The following is a 16,522-nucleotide window of genomic DNA, read 5'->3' as shown; positions in this document are numbered from 1 at the left end:
TGCAGTGAACTTACTACTTGTGACCCATACGGTGACAGAGACCTTTTCTGATATTCTGTGGCCTGAAGTTTTGTTAATTTTTCAGAAGAAAACCTTCACCTGTTGGTCCAGATGCTGAGGGGGCACCTGAACAGCCCCACAGGAAAGGCAGTTTGATGTTTGATGGCATGTTCTTGACCTGTCACCCCTCCTTGATACTGTGATTAACAAAGAGATCTTCTAGTTGGAAAAGCAAGTTTTTGGGGCTAGTTTTGGAAAGCCATCTTTTAGGACTACCAGATTAAAAAACAAAAAAACAGTTAAAAACTAATCCAGAGGAATTCAAAGACAGGCAGTATCTCTGTTGTTGTTTTTTCTGAGGCACAATCTATAATCTCTTCTCCTACACCGACCTCTCAGTAGGCAAGATGAGAAAGCACAAAAAATACTGTACCCCATTATTTGGAATACTAAAAGCCACGACAAACTTTGGCAATTAAATGATTTATAAACAGATATCTATTATAGATGTTCAGGAAGTTTCTCTACTTTAGCTGCTTCCTTTACACAGCCTGGTCAAAACTTACCTTTTTGATGACACTTCAAAGAAAAGAAGAAATTAGGGAAAAGAAGAAAAATAGGGCTTCCTTCTTAAGCTTTTGATTTCCTTGCTATAATCGAGATTAAAACAACTGACCTCAGTAAATATGATTATAAACCAAATAAACTCACTTTTAACAAAGCCCTGATCTGAGCACACGATCAAATGTGGAATAATTACATCAAATGAAATGATGAATTCACTGATTCCAGTTTTCTATAGGGTTTTCATGCTTATATGAGCTAAATATATTGCTTAATACATTTTCTTTTAATATAAAACCATGGCAATGTCTTTAACAATGTTTGCATGCAAGCATTCATAATAAAGTATTACTTTGTAATGTTATATGTAGCATACAAGGAACAAAAATAGTGTAATTCTGTGCCCCTATTTCTATGTAAAGGACAGAATATTTATGGGATTTATTAAAGCTGTAATTATCAAATCTCAAAGCAAGTTACATTTTCAACTGTCATTAATTTGTGGAACGTGAGCTCACGTTGCCTACAGGTAGCACACAGAGAAATGTTGGTTTTGTGAAAACCACAAAGAGAATTTGGAGTTATTTCTAAATGCCACCATTATGCAAAATCAGCATTTCTGCAAATAAACCTGTTTTTTTACGCTGTATTACAATAAAATCAAGACACACATTGTGAACAAGACTTTCAGACCAATTAGGCACACAATTACATGTGCAGGAGGCATACACAATTGTGCAGCTAATTTGTGCATGAAATGGCTTTGATTGCACACCCTAATTGGATAAATGTGTGTGCAAATGCCAGCAGTCATTTGTGCCTGCAATTATCCAATGCACATCCATAGTCATGGCAACTGCCTGCAGAAGTGAGGAGCAGTCTTGCATCCCTAACTGGGCTGGGGATTGAATCACAAACCCTTTGGATTTGCTTCTGCCAGGTCACTTGGACACGATATTTTGGGAGATTTCATAGTTCATTCCCATCCAGATGAGCCAAAGGGATGAGCATTGCTGAGGAATCTCATTGTCCAGTGAACAAGAAGAGGAAAAGCTGGGAGTTCTTCTCTGGAGATGCAGCACCTTGAGTCTGCCTTTGGTAAGGAGGAGATTAAAAATATACTGCGGTGTAAAACACAGCAGGAACGTGGAAATACGTTTTCCTGACACCTGAATTAGAATGACAAAATTTGTAGGTCGTAATTGTGGTGGGAATAGGAAGGGAGGGACCCCTTGGTCGAGAGACAGGGCCCCCCAACCCAGAAGGTTCTGAGTCATCATCACTGTCTGAGTTTGATCTCCGTGTGAAGTTGTTTTCATGAACCTCTGTGACAGTAAGTTATAAAATGAATAAGTGTGAAAAACCTTCTGCCTTCTCTTAGAGGGTTTTGATAACTCTTCCAGACACGACAACCATCCTTGCACACTCCATGTTAACAGTCTTCAATATTACAGTTAAAATAAATTCTTCCATTTGAAATAATGGAATGGAGTTAAAATACATATCCACACGTATAAACAGGAGTCCAAATTGTGAATGAATCCTTAAAGGAAACAGCTATTTACGTTATTTAAAGAACTCTTTAAACATACAGAGATATACAGAAAAACGGCTTTTAAGAAGAATGGGGTGTTCAAAGGAGTCTAGTGGAGTTTAAAACTCAATGGGAGAAAGGCTCCATAAAGTCCTTTACAGCCCTGGAAAATCCTCATCTAAACAGATATTGAGCAGCTAAGAAAAAGCAGAAGTGTAAGGGGAAAGTTTATGCAAATTCATTGTCATAAATTACCAAGAACATTAAATCAAGTGCTTACAGAGCAGTCTCAGGAATTTTAAGGATTTTCTTCAGTCAAGCAAGTTTATTTTGCTAGCAGAAGGTATGTTACTATGAATCTATCTTATAAATGAGTGAAACAGCTTCCTCCCTCAATTGTTGTCTTCAATTCTGATCACACTCCTTCAAAAAAAATGCACAGAACAGACCAAAGGGCTCCAGAGAAGAGGAACAAAAATGAGCAAAACTATGAAAAAATGAGTGAAAAATGGGACATTTTTCTTTAGTAGACATGAGCAAAAGAAGATGTGATAGATAAAATAGCAAACATTTAAGAAGGTAAATTGTTTACTCTCGTAACAGAGGCAGAAAATAGAAGTATATTTAAAGCTAAAAACACCCACTCTTCTTAAAACTAATTAATCTGTGAAATGCATTGCCAACAGGCAGCACGTGAAACAAGGATCTTATTAATAAGAACATGCAACTACACGTCCCTAAAAATTGCCAATATCTGCAACTGTACCGATTCACTTTTAGGAAGGTTTTAGATCTTTTCCCAAAATCAAAAATCCTACATCTCCTCAGGCTAATTTTTTTGGTTAGAACCCCCCCTGCTGATGCCCAGTCCTGCTGCCAGCTCGTCCTAACGTGGTTCTTGGGAAGCTGCAAAGTTCTGGTCTCTTCAGTCCCTCCTTGCAAGGAACCTGCCCCATCCTGCCCATCATTTCACTGCCTCCTTACGGCTTTCCTGCCTTTCCAAAATGCTTTTAGAAGTAACACTATATCTGAGCCAAGGCAGAAAGTGACCTTCACAACTTGTAGGGTCTCACTTGAGAAGGAGCATCTTCATTTTCTGTTTTCTGTCTCTCAGACATTTCTCTTTCCAAGTGGCCAGTGGGCACGGCAATAACACCGGGCTGACAGTTCCAAAGAAGTATGAACACGTCTGTAGTGATGGTCAGACCTGAGTTACAGCCACCATCCCCAACAATCACTTAGTTTTCCCTCCCACACACCATTTTACTTCAATGTTTTTTCCCTGAAGTCGAAAACTCTTCATCTGATGGGTTGTGCAGTGGTAAATCTGTGGACTGAGCCACCCTCTGACACCCAAGACACCTAAATCTCCTGCGATTTTGGGCAGGTCACAACCTCCTGGTGGAGTTTTCTTTCCCCCAGTGGGGATATGAGCCCTGTTTATGAGGTTTCCAAGTGTTCATCACCCCACAATGTGTTGTGCCAACAGCAGCATTGCAAAAACGCTATCAAACTAACAAATGATGCTGTGGATTAAGGCCCATAATGCTGAAAGGAGGTGGGAGAGGAGGTATTTGGATTTTGATAGCTTTTATATCACAATAAAGATGGAGGGATAGCAGCTTGGAAACTTGTTGATATGCATGGAACTCCAGAAGCTCCTGTTCTTCCCCTGCAGGGCATCTGTCATGGCTATTCTCTCCCAAGACAGAGAAAAATGATTCAGCAGAAATTGAAGTTCCTCATTTCTATGCTGCACGGGCTCATATTCATTCCCGGGGCAGTTGAGAGCCTCAGAAGGATAGTTATTGTTAACATGCACCATTCCTGGCCCCCGAGATGCCCGGTGAGGACACTCCATCACGGAAATCACGGTTGTCCTGCTGGCTGTAAGTGATGTCCTGCTGTCCCCAGAGCCCATTAGGCTGCCCCGGGAAGATGTGTCCCCTGTCACTCCGGCAACCCGGAATTTCAGCTGTTTGCTGCCCTCGGGTCTCACACGGCTCCCTTCTTTCTGCAGATGGCAGTGTTCCCTACGAGCAGTGGAGGAGGAGGACTCTAAAACAGCCTGTTACATCTCTGCGGGGAGAAAAAGCCTTTTAAAGTGTTCAAAATTCTTACTCCTCCATTCAAAATTCAATATATCACAACTACGATGCAGTTCTGGCAGAAATAGGAAAGAAAAATTCGATTCTCCGACACAAATTCGCGAGAAACTTGTGGTTTGGTTGGTTTTGGTTTTTCTTTAACAGATTAATTTTTAACATTCCTCCCATGGAAAGAATGTGCAACAATAGGTGTAGTTAAAATAAATGTCACAGACAGATCTTGTGACTATTTACAACTAGAGCTGCGGTCACTGGGTTTTTTTTGAATTTTGAACTTTAAAGGGCTTGTACAGAAAAGGCAAACTAAGCACCTTGAGTTCTATAGTGTTATGTTTTCATTCAAAAAGATGAAGAGTATGGACAATTTGCAAGGAAAATGGCATAACTCTGACCCTGGCCAACTGCAATCCCTATCCCCACATTGTTTCACATTCAGAGAACTTTGTATTTCTCTCTGAGTTTCAACCCTGAGCCGTAATTTTTTAATGTTTCCAGCTTCAGGTCTGACAACATTTCAGCATTTGAATTTTTTTCCTCTGGAAATACGTATTAAATGGTCCAATATAAAATGACCAACAGTCCTCAGAGCCAAAAGTCATTTTCAACAGTAGATATAAAACTTCTAAAAATACTAAACCAATAAATGATGTAAATGCATATTTTTCTTACACTGCAGTTTCAGCAGTGATTCTGGAGGTGGAAAGACAAAAAGGAGAGGGGAGGGCTGTGTTTCAGTTTAGCTTCACTTCAGTGACTCCTGGTTCTCATTTAACACAAAATCTCTTTCAGTGCTGCTCAGTTTCTTTTATGTCCATCAGCTCTTCCCCAGTCTAAGTAAAAACAGTTTTGTAGGTTGTTGTAAAAGAGATTAAATCACCCCAGCAAATAGTTTGGGCACTTTCCCTTCAGCTCCTCCACTTTGTCCTGAGACTCCTCTGGTTGGGGGCTCTGTTCTTTTTACTCTGTAGTAAATGAACCAGTGAATTCAAACACACGTCTGCCATCACAGTGACAATATCCAAAAATTACCATGTATTTTTTAACTTAAAGAGCAGAAATTCATTTTAATTGAGCTGTTCTGATTTCCAGATCATAGTCACAGAATTTCAGCCTTAAATCCCAGCAATTTGTAGCACGCCTTGCCTGGGCTCACCTGCCTTACAGTGAGGCAAAATTCAGGTTTTGAGGACTTTTTGAGAAAGCAAAGCCATCACTTTCTCTGGTTGCTTGTGCCACAGTTCTCAGTTATGAGATTACTTTGCTTGAAGTTCTGGTCCTTTCTGTGTGTGTGTTAAAGGGGCTTTAGCAAACAAACCTTGATCCAATGAAGTTATTTCAACACTGACAGTTATCCTATTAAGTTCTTTTCTGGATGTACTGCTGTTTCTCCAGCCTAACTCCCACCTGAAGCTCTTCTCTACATCCCCTAAGTTCTCCAGCACTGTTTACAATTTAAATACTAGAATTAATAACAACACGCTGCAGAACCCAAACTGAAAGCCCCCTGGCCCCAGCAGGGCACAGGGCTATTTTTATATTATTGTTAAACTTCTCCTACATTACACAGCTTTTGCTGGCAGGTTCTGCTGAGTCATTTACACCCATTATTTTTAGAGCCCTTGCAGAGTCCCTCCCTGCCTGGGCACTGTGTCTCTGCTGCAGTCAGACCCTGTTTTGCCTGTCCAGGAACACATTTGGCTGCAGCAGCATCAGCAGGTTCCTTGGAATGGCCAGTGCTCCCCATTCCCACTGTATTCCTGTGCACAATGGCCCTGCCCCTGCCAGGGCTCATTAGGCCACAGTCATTTTGTCAGTGGCAAATGTCCTCACTGGTAGTGCAATATTTATGTTACATTATTGATAAGAATATTAAAGACATTACACTTTTCCACAGAAATGCTGCCTTTCCAAGTGTATTTGCCATTGTTGGCTCCTGTGTGAGGGCTCTGAGCTGATCCAAACCCATTTTACACACGTTCTGCTCATAATACTCTGATCATCTGTTGTGTTAGAGCACAGCTAGCACCTAAAATACATATTACATCTGTAAAAATACCTTTATGAACATTAATTTTGAGGAATGATATAAAATTCATCTAATGATCTAATCCATAATACATCCATAACACAATGCTGACTGCCAAAAGGACTGGAATTCCCTGCAAACCTTTTCTTTTCCATTCCTTGCCTGGGGTTACCAAAGTTAACCCGTCTATAAGTAATTCTCACAAATTCTGCTTATCAAATATAATCTAGGAACTGAGTCTGGTCAAAAAACAGCAAATAAACACTTGGGAAATATGTAATTTATGATGATGGGACTCAGAAAAATCAGAAACATAATTACTAATATTTATTTCTACTGAGTCTATTAAATTTTGAACAAGGTGGGAAAATGACTGGATCCCACTAAAGCTAAATTCCATAGGCTGAGCTCAGGTGTGAAGCTAAGGAGGGAACAAAATATTGTTAGAAATATTGCAGACAAGACAGGATGTGAAATTAGACAAGAACAACTTGCTAAAAGTTAGAGTAAGATTTGAAAGCATTTTAAGAATAGAACAAGCTTTTTCCTAAAAAGTCCCACATGTTTCAAGAGAAGTTCACAGGAAACAAAGTCACTGAGCTTGTGCTAAAACCAGAACTGTATCAGGACAAAATGGGTCCTAGAAGTGAATTGTAAATTGAACTACTACAGCACTTGTATATGCTATTCAAATGAATATTAATGAATTAAAAAAACCCACCTTTTTCATTTTATTTAAGATGTACCTTTCTTCTTTTGACCAACTTTAATATTAATCCTGCTAAACTGCCACTGAAATGGCCATGTGTGATGGAACAAACTGGTGCCCAGACCGAGAGACAGTATTTTCAGCCAGATAAAAGCCAGTAATGCCTTTAAAAACCTGAGTATATTCTGTTTTTTTCCCTGAACCGTCCAAGTGCTCTTTTTCATTATGTGAATACTTACAGGATTGCTGCTGAAGAGCAGAGCTCCCCCAATCCTGCCCAGCTGACACGAGGCATCCGTGTGTTTTCTCCCTGCCTTTGATGAACAGGGAGCAGCCAGCGCAGCCATCTGGTCAGGGAGGCAGAATTGTGTAAAAATGAGATATGCGTGTGTAAATAAAAGATTGATGAATGAAGCCCTGAAAGCTGAGATGAAAGTGAAGCAGAACAGACAGGTAAATCATTCTGATACTTATGTTAGCGCTGAAATTATGTTCCTCTACTTTCCTTTTTTTTTTTTTTTTTCTGCTGACAGCAGTGCAGGTGACAAAAAATACTTTCAATTTGGCTGCTGACACAAGTGCTGGAGGTGAGCAAACTGTTTGAGTTCTATTGCTGAGGAAGCAGCCCTAGTCAGGAGAAGTTTTGCTGCTTCTTTTTTAATTACTCGGTTCTTTACTTATGAAGCTCCAACCTCAACGTTACTCCAGAGCCAAAATTGCCAAAATTGAAGCTGAGTTTAGAAAGAAATAGCAGTTCTAAGCCTCCTCACTTTAACTCAGACACAAAGGACTAAATATATCTTCTGGAGTTTTCAGCGGTATCTTAAAGCCAGATTCCTTCCCCCACATGTCTCTGCATTTTCTGGTGTGAAAGGACATTTAAATAAAATACTAATTTTAGCCAAAATAAAATTGAAATAAAACCCAAGCCACTCTTTACGGGCAAGCTTCACCTTGGAGCCCCTTAGACTGGAAATATAATTAAGATCTGTTTTTTTCATATGAAAATTAAATTACATAATATCTAATGAACAGCTAGCTTAGAACCTCAAGAACCCTACTGGAGGAAACTCCTATTTCAGGAGAAGATACACTGAAAGTCACTTCATCATGTAACTCAGTGTTTCCTTTCAGTACAAGTACTCTGTGACATTTCAGCAATGAACAAAAAACCCCACTGCAACTCATTTTTCACATAAATAATCATGGTCTGGTGTTACAGAAAGCTTGCTGAGTACATCTAGAACTACAGCACTGTAAGGAGAAATAAATGCTAATTCATTTAACATCTGAAATACCTGAAATACCCAATGTTTATTTGTTGATGCATTGGGCATTATATGAATTTAAAGCCAGCAGCAGCCTCAGTTCACTAATCTTTTGCACAACTTCCATGAAACACCCATTTTGTACATCAGCAGGATCAGTCTTATTTCTTAATTTATGAAGTATCTTATACAGTGCTTGATATTTACTGTAAATTATATAACCATGCAAATCAACATGTTTAAGAAATTTGGCCTTTTTGATTGACATTTTCATATTCTGTGGCTATTGGTTCCCTTAGAATTTAGGATAAAAGGCATTTTTTAAAGAATGACCTAAGCCAAATCAGTACCACCCACAGCTTCAAAGATGTAGAGTCTGAAAATGAAGGTATTTGGGACTTCAGAGCTGCAAAGTGAGAGAATTCAGTCCTTCTGGCTCAAAAAACACAGTTAGATCCACCATTAGATGCAAAAGGTTTCCCCCACTGACTGTCTGCAGCAGCACATCTGCAACTCAGCAGCTCTGAGTCAATTAGAGAAGTGAGAATACACAAAATGTTTATCACCTTGTTTGATAGAATAGTTTTAGGGGTAATTTCAAAGGCAGGCACAGGCATTTGACACCAGTCTCCTCTCAGGCATCTAATTCTAAATCAGAACTTTGAGGGAAAAATCTTGTCTTTTATGTTTTTTACATATCAGGAAGGAAGAGAAGGCCTCTTATTAGTAACTTTCTCGGTGCATAGGGCTGCTCACTCCAGGCCTTGGCACTGGGGAGAACTGGGGATGAGTTGTAATCACTATTTTTATTTTGAATTGTTGGGAAGGAGGCAACAAAAATAACCCCCCTTGGAAGTTCACTAATGACCTGATGCCATGGGATGGTGACGAGCAGCTGCCACTGTCCCACTCATGACAGATTGCACAGGGCTGGGGATGGATCCAGCAATGCTGGGAATGCAGGATCACCAGAGAAAAATGACATCCACCACAGCAAACATAAATCTCCCACATTCTGAGAACAACCTGTGTCCTCATGAGGAACTGGTGAAGTTTTTAAATACCAAATCCTCTGTGCTTAAGAGTTCATTCACATCTATGACAGGGAAAGAAATACCATCACGACAAATACAGTTGGATACATTTAAACAAGCTAAAATATCAAACCCTTTTCACACTTGAGAGCAAATATTCCAGTTTCCATCTAGGCATTAACATCTGTGGTAATGGAAAGCTCTTGAATAAAACACACAGCCTTCTTGACAGAGAAATGCTGGGGGTTCACCACACAAAATACTACAGAAATCAAAGGTATAGAGGAACTTCTCTCTAATTTGAGCTAGAAGGATTAAATGGGAATAGTGCTTTAAACTGGGCTCTACCATTTGGTCCATAGGGAAATCAATTAACTTCTTCAATTTGTTTTTGCAGTTATAAAGCAGAGATAGAATCAGTCATCATATCAAAACAAAAATCAGAAGAGTGTTAAAGGGGGCTAAGAAGCATAATTACCATGAATCCCATGGAAAGAAAAGGGAATAGTCTCCTGAACTTCCTGAGAAAAGGCGAAATTAAGCAGTGGTAATGTGCAAGTTATTTAACATAACACCATGAAGTTTAGTGGGCATCAGTGAAAGAGACACAGTCACTGCCTTGGAGAACTGAACACAAGTCAAATGAAGAGGCAGGTGACACCTGAAGTGACAAGGGCAGGTGGCTGTAGAGCAGCTCAGTTACCTTGTGAGGGCAGGAATGCAGCACAGCAGTAATTTTAATTTTTTTTTCCTTGTTAGTGCAGTAAGAGCCACATCTAGTTTAGTTGGCATCTTGAATTCAGATGCATAAATACGCTAAAAAAATGTAGTAATCTTCTAAGTCAGTTTTATGAGGTATTCAAAGTTTGGGATAATGTATGAAAGGACAGTGAAAAAAGGACAAACTGGGTCAAGTTGGTGTAGTAAATGGTAAAAAGAATGAACAAGAACACCCAGAGCTTGCAGGAAGGGGGGCTGGAAGGTGCACAAAGCTTACTAAAGGTGAGTAGCTCCCAGTGCTGAGAGGAGAAGAGCAAGGCAAGACTTCCAGTCACTGTTCTGGCACTAACAAAGCTTTCAAAGACACTGTGTCCGAAGAGACCAAAAATTCCTGCCACAGCCAAACCTCACATCTGTGGTTCCAGCCATGCTTGGGAATCAAAGGGAATGGATGGAAAAGAATAGATTTGGGTAAACAGAATTCCCCTTCAGTTGTATTAAATTCCAGTCAATGGCAGGATCTCCAAGACACTGGTTCTTAATTCCATGTTTGGAATGCCCCTCATTCTCTCAGCTTGAGATCTCTTCATCCTCCTAAAGTCATCCTTGCAGCCTGGCCTAGGGCTGGGAGATTTCCAAGAAGGATGTAGGTACAGGGCAAGGAAAGAACAAAGCAAAGGTGACTGGAGGAAGAATGAATCTATGGGGCTAAGGGACACTGGGAAGTCTGTGTCTAGACCAGGCCTGGGCAGGAACAGGCTCATGGGATTTATCAACCCAGCCTGGTGCTGTGGGAAGGCAGTGCCCAGAACCAGCACAGCTCAGCACCCCCTGTGCTTCCTCCCAGTGCTCAAACACACAAAAGCAGAAATGGATGAGTAGAGGGGCCTCCTCTTCCCTTCCTGGGATTTCTCTCCCCTCTGAGTCAAAGAAAATAAAAAAAACCCAAACAGTCAGAACAACCAAGTTGTAGAGAAACTGAACACTGTCATCTGATACCACACAACAGCCTCAGATAAATGTGTTTGGATGATTTGGAGCAATTGTTTTCAAAACAGAACGTGGTGTTGAAAAGGAGGCTGTACAAACATACTTTACATTGAAAGGCTTTGTGAAATTATATAAACTGTAAAAAGTGAGAAATTTGGCCTCTGTTTGCTTTCCTTCCGCTCCTCAGGGTTGTTATTGCCTCATTATACAGTCGTTTGTACAATGTTTTGGCAGACATTTACTGTTGCATAAATTAAAATCCCCGAATCTAGTCATGCCTACAGGTCTTTTATGAAAATACCAGCAACATTTTTATTTGAATGTCAAAGTTTGTCAACCATTAAACTGATTGATTTTTCATTATGCTATTCAATAGAAGCAGCAATCTCCAGCCTGTATGCAACATCACTCAGAGAAAAAGATGCATCTTGGAAAAATCCTTCCTGCTTATTCTTTAAAATAGTCTCTTCACAAAGGAACTGGTTTTTAAGGCTGGCTTTAGACATTTATTGATGTACCAGCAACAGATAGGATGTTGTATCTCCACGCTGTGAAACAGAATGAATTCATCTGTGGCAACCCAAAAATCCCAATAATACTAGAAAAACCTTTCCAAGTGGCTTTATAAGAAAAATATCAATTGGTGTGAGGAAGAATAGGTTTAAGCCCTCCAGTGTGAAGCCTCCAGAGCATCCAGAACTCCAACCAGACCCTGCACTGTACATCAGGATCCACCAGAGAGCCCAGCAATGCAGAGACACCAGTCAAGTCCAGAGAACAATTTTCTTACCTTGTTTAATGTCTGCAAAATCCCCAAGGATGGCAGCCACTGAAGTGCCCAGATGGAACTCAAAACTTACCTCATAGCCCTCTAAAACACCACAAAATTCTGAAGTTTACATCCAGAGCTGCATTTAGTTGTCCCCGTGCAAGATGAGCCGGTTCATCACTTCATCTGCTGCAGAAAATACTGCAGGAAATACTGCAGAAAATACTGCTGGAAATACTGCTGCTAACACTGATGCTGAAAATCCAGGCTGGATGTTGGGGTGTCACAACAGCCCCTCCCACTTGGCAGTGCCCATCCATGGTCAGAGAAAACATTATTCATCAACTGCAGAGCTTGGAGCACCAACTATTTCATCACCTCTCTCCAGATTTGACTCCCACCACCCAGCACACCCCATGTGCCCACAAAGGAGGGAACCAGCAGGATTTACATTTGTTTTCTTTACCTTCTATTACTTCCCACTTATTACTCAAGTATTACCCTTGGCCTGGCACCATTAAACCTCCTTGATGGTATCTGACTTAAAAGATTAAAGAGTGCAGAGCACACCATAAAAAGATTCATTTAATTAAACTGGGACGTGCTACAAAGTTTAGAACTTGAGGCCTACAAATATGCATAATTTAAGCTGTAAAAAGGTAAATTAAGAACATGCACAATCTGGTCACTGCATATATACTGTATTTAGAAGTTCAGGACAGCAGGGAAATACTATCAGAAACAGTCATGCTTATCGAGTTTTGGGACACATATCCAACTCACTGCTTTTTTTTTTAAAATTGTCCTGCAAAAGACCACTTATGCAAGTAATATATTACAACTGCTTAGAGGAATGCCATGAAGAAAGAAACCCATGGAATTCATTGTCCCTACTAAAGACATTACATGGAATGCAAAATTCAGCAGTTATTTTGCACTTTATAACCACAAATAAAGCATATGTTCATACGTGTGGTAAGAAACTGAAAGGTGAAGTGCTGCCTAATTACTTCATTTATAAGCAGTACCACAGAATAAAACTGGATAAGGTTCTGATTACTTAAATTCAGTGTTCCAAATCCCAATTATCTTCAAGGAGGACAATATTTCAAACTTCAGACTGGAGTTTTCTGAGATTCTTGCTTAATTTAGCCTATTTATTTTTTCTTTCTCAAAGGAAATGAATTAAGGCTTTACTGAAAAAACTGTAATAATTAAACCCCCTCACGTTTAGTACATGCAGCAGCATTTTTCAGATTCACTGGACCATGGATAACGAAACTGAAAGCTAATGTCAGGTTAGAGGAACTTTATTTTTAATTTAATAGCTCAGTCAAAAGCACTTTACTACAAAAAGTTATGACTTTCATTATGTCTATAAATAGGCAACTTACTGAATTATCCCACAGAATGTTAATGACATTAGCATTAAGTCCTAATTAAACAATGAAGCGATATGCATTACAATCTGCCACCAAATATGCATAATCAGAAAAAGATTTCAAAATATAAGCATAATTTTATGTTATTTTTATTAAGCTGTAAACAAAGAGTTTGTGTTGATTGGTGAAATCTTATTTGAGAAACAGGGAAAATGTCAGAGAGGGAAAAAGGGACTTGAATAACAAAGCATCTGCTATCCCAGTCACGTTATAATAGCTATATTTGATTTTTTCCTCTGAAAATCACTGGCACCTCTACTCAAGTAAGTATCATTAACACTGTTCATCTTCTTTCTCAGATACATTTACTTTTATGGACTCTCAAAAGGCTTGAGAAAATACCTGTCACCATTTTACATCTTTTTACTATGACAGTAAAGGGAAATGACTCAACCAAGTTCATTGAGGAAACCAGTCCCAGAACCAAAAAATTTCCATTTCTCTGGAGTCCCAACTTGATCCATCACCACTGCTGGTGTTATGCCTCATGGGAGTCCTGCTCTGTTGTTGTTTTTCATAAAAGCCTCCTTTTCTGCCTTAAAAACGCCTGATGTGATTTTGAATAAGGTGTGTCCGTTGTTATGTATTATTTCTGCACTCAAATATGGAGCAGGAAAACACCTCATGACTTAGCTAAGGAGTTGCTGTAAGAATCCCACAGTGGATTCTCTCTGAATAATCTATAGTCTAAAAATGAGTCACTGAAGGTACTTAGCAAGGGCTTACACAAATTTTTGCACAGGAGAAAAGGCTGAATTCACTGGATAATTTATCCCAAACAAAGGACTCAGCCATGACTTGCAGTGACTTTCACGCTATGGAAAAGTTCCCAGAGCTGGAAGTGTTTGGTTCCATCGGGCTGACAGCTGCTCTCTCATCATGATTAAATGGCTTTCCCTTGGGTGAGCTCCAGAAATATGCTCAGGTTTGAGATTCAGAATTCCACATTGGCCATTATGCACAGAGGCTAAAACAGCCCAGGAGTGTTTGGGTTGGGGATTTTTTAAATTTTTGGGGTTGAAGAGAAGACTCTTGCATCCTTTCCCAGACTCAAGTTCCCAGTGATTAAAAAGTGGTTCCTCACTCTGGACATTCAGCTCTGGTAAAACAGACCAGCTCACCAGCAACCACCAAACTGGTTTTATGGCTTGTGAAGGGGTCCTGAGGTGCCAAGGAGCTGCAGTCTAGCACAGTGTTATTCAGGTGTTTTATCCTTACCAACCTCACAGCTCCAGGATCCAGACAACAATCACTTCCAACACAGAAGCATTTCTCAGTCCAGCTTCATGCTTAGACAAAAAAAAAAAAAAAAGGAATGAGAGCTCATGAAAATAGGTTCCCTGAAGTTGGAGCAGCAAAAAAGCACCTATAAAAGCCAAAGCCACATTTGCTTGACACCAGTGGTGATTGCTGTCATGCAGTAACACCTCAGAAGAGAAGCCTCCTTGTCTGAAAGGACAGATGGGAGTGTCCATAGGCTTTGGCACAGCCCAGACTACACAGAAGGCAGGAACAGCACTAAAGCCTTCTCCAGAGACCCAAATACACTATGAATTATGGGGCAGCACTTCAGAAGGAAGTATGAGATCCTGAAAACCTGTATCTAAAAATGTGGGTGTCCTGAGACTTCCTAAACTGTTTAGTCAAATACACCTGGGTCTGATCTCCACTCAGGCAGGCACCTTCCACCTCTTTTGTCAATGTATGCAAGCAGTGTAAAATATATTGTCTGTTGGAATTGTGACAGGAAGAGTATTTTCCATTAAAGTCCCCTCTGATCAGAACTCCCATGCAGGCAACAACTGCATCTTCCTGATATTTCCCTGTCAACTTTGTAAATCGCAGATGTCACTGAGATTTACAACATTCCTGCTGGGCTCCCCAGCCAGATTTGGAAGAACCACTCACTCTTACAAACAGGAACTGGCAGCCTGTAAATAAACATAATGGTGGAATTGTTAATAAGCTCTATTTCCACCAAGAGTAATTCTGTTGCTAGAGATGAGGCTGACAACATGAATTCCACATGGCTGACCACCTCCTACCACTCACCTCTACGTCCCAAACTATCCTTCCACAGGACCTTTGCATCACATTAACTAAGTTCTTCAAATCATACACCTAAGTTAAGACTTCCATCTGATTATTGAAGCAATCTTAGTCTTAAACTGGGTTGCAATAAATGAATGTTTTATAGCAGTGTCACAAACTTCCAGTGTCACAACTACTTCTACATCTTACCAAAGATACTTGGCATTAGTACTTTTCCAGGGCATTCAAACAAATGCCCTGCCATCACAACTCTCCCACATATTTTTGACAGTTTTGTAACACAGGCAATTCTAACTTTTGGACATTCTATAGTGGTTGATTTCTGCAAAAGTTTAAATGCTAAACTTTCACGAGTTAATGATTTTGTCATAAGATATAAACACACACAGACACAAAGTTAATTAATACTCTTTCAGAAAAATTGTTAGGAATGGTAGATGCACACAGATCATCTAAGTTCCCTGATGTGATCTCAGCAAACTGCTCCCCTCATCAAAAAAATAGCAACTGCATTAATGGCAGTCACAAAATCCTCAGGAAAAATAAGAAAGGACACAAACAGCAGACAGGCCACCAGAATCTGCAGAGATTATGAACAATTAATGGCTAAAGAGGACACTCATTATGGCAGAAAAACCAGGGGAGATCTCTGGAGAGGTTTAGAGTAGTTCCAAACATGGAAAATTTTACTTAAAAGAGGATGAGTTGATACTGATATAAAATTGTCAGATAAGTAAAACCCAAAGGTGTACTGCAGAGGATTATATAAAATATCTACAGCAGTAACTGACTGAGCAACAACATACACAATCCAGAATGGATAAACAAACCTACAGACAAACAGTAACACTCTTATTTGTACTGCCGAGGTATTGAAACATGTTTGAGTGCTGAGGAAATGAATTTTACCCTTTCTCCAGAAGAGGTTATGGATTGTAAGTGACCCAGTCTCTTATTGTGTGAAAGCAGCACATTAATACTTCTGACTTGTCATTAATCAATACATTACTGGCAAATTATTCTTGAAATTAAGCTGTTGCAACTCACATTGCTGATGCAAAAAGACCTGGAGGGGACAGAGAGGAGCCTAAAATACAATGAGGTCTGAAGCCAAAGCAGTCATACAACCCCCTGAGTGTGGAAAGGGAATTGGTCCCAGCTATGTAAGGAGAAATGTTAGGGGAACTCTGACAAGACTCAGCCTATGGAAAATACAGAACACAATGTAGAAGATAAACCTCTGAAAATTCCCCAAATCCTCTTCAGAGCACTCCAGTTAAACAGCACACGCTCCATCACATTCCCA

Source organism: Pipra filicauda, unplaced genomic scaffold (genome assembly GCF_003945595.2).
Source record: "Pipra filicauda isolate LSUMZ 115617 unplaced genomic scaffold, ASM394559v2 scaffold274_size1021923_pilon, whole genome shotgun sequence".
Classification (NCBI taxonomy): domain Eukaryota; kingdom Metazoa; phylum Chordata; class Aves; order Passeriformes; family Pipridae; genus Pipra; species Pipra filicauda.
The sequence above is the reverse complement of the archived record's forward strand: the minus strand, read 5'-3'. Positions refer to the sequence as shown.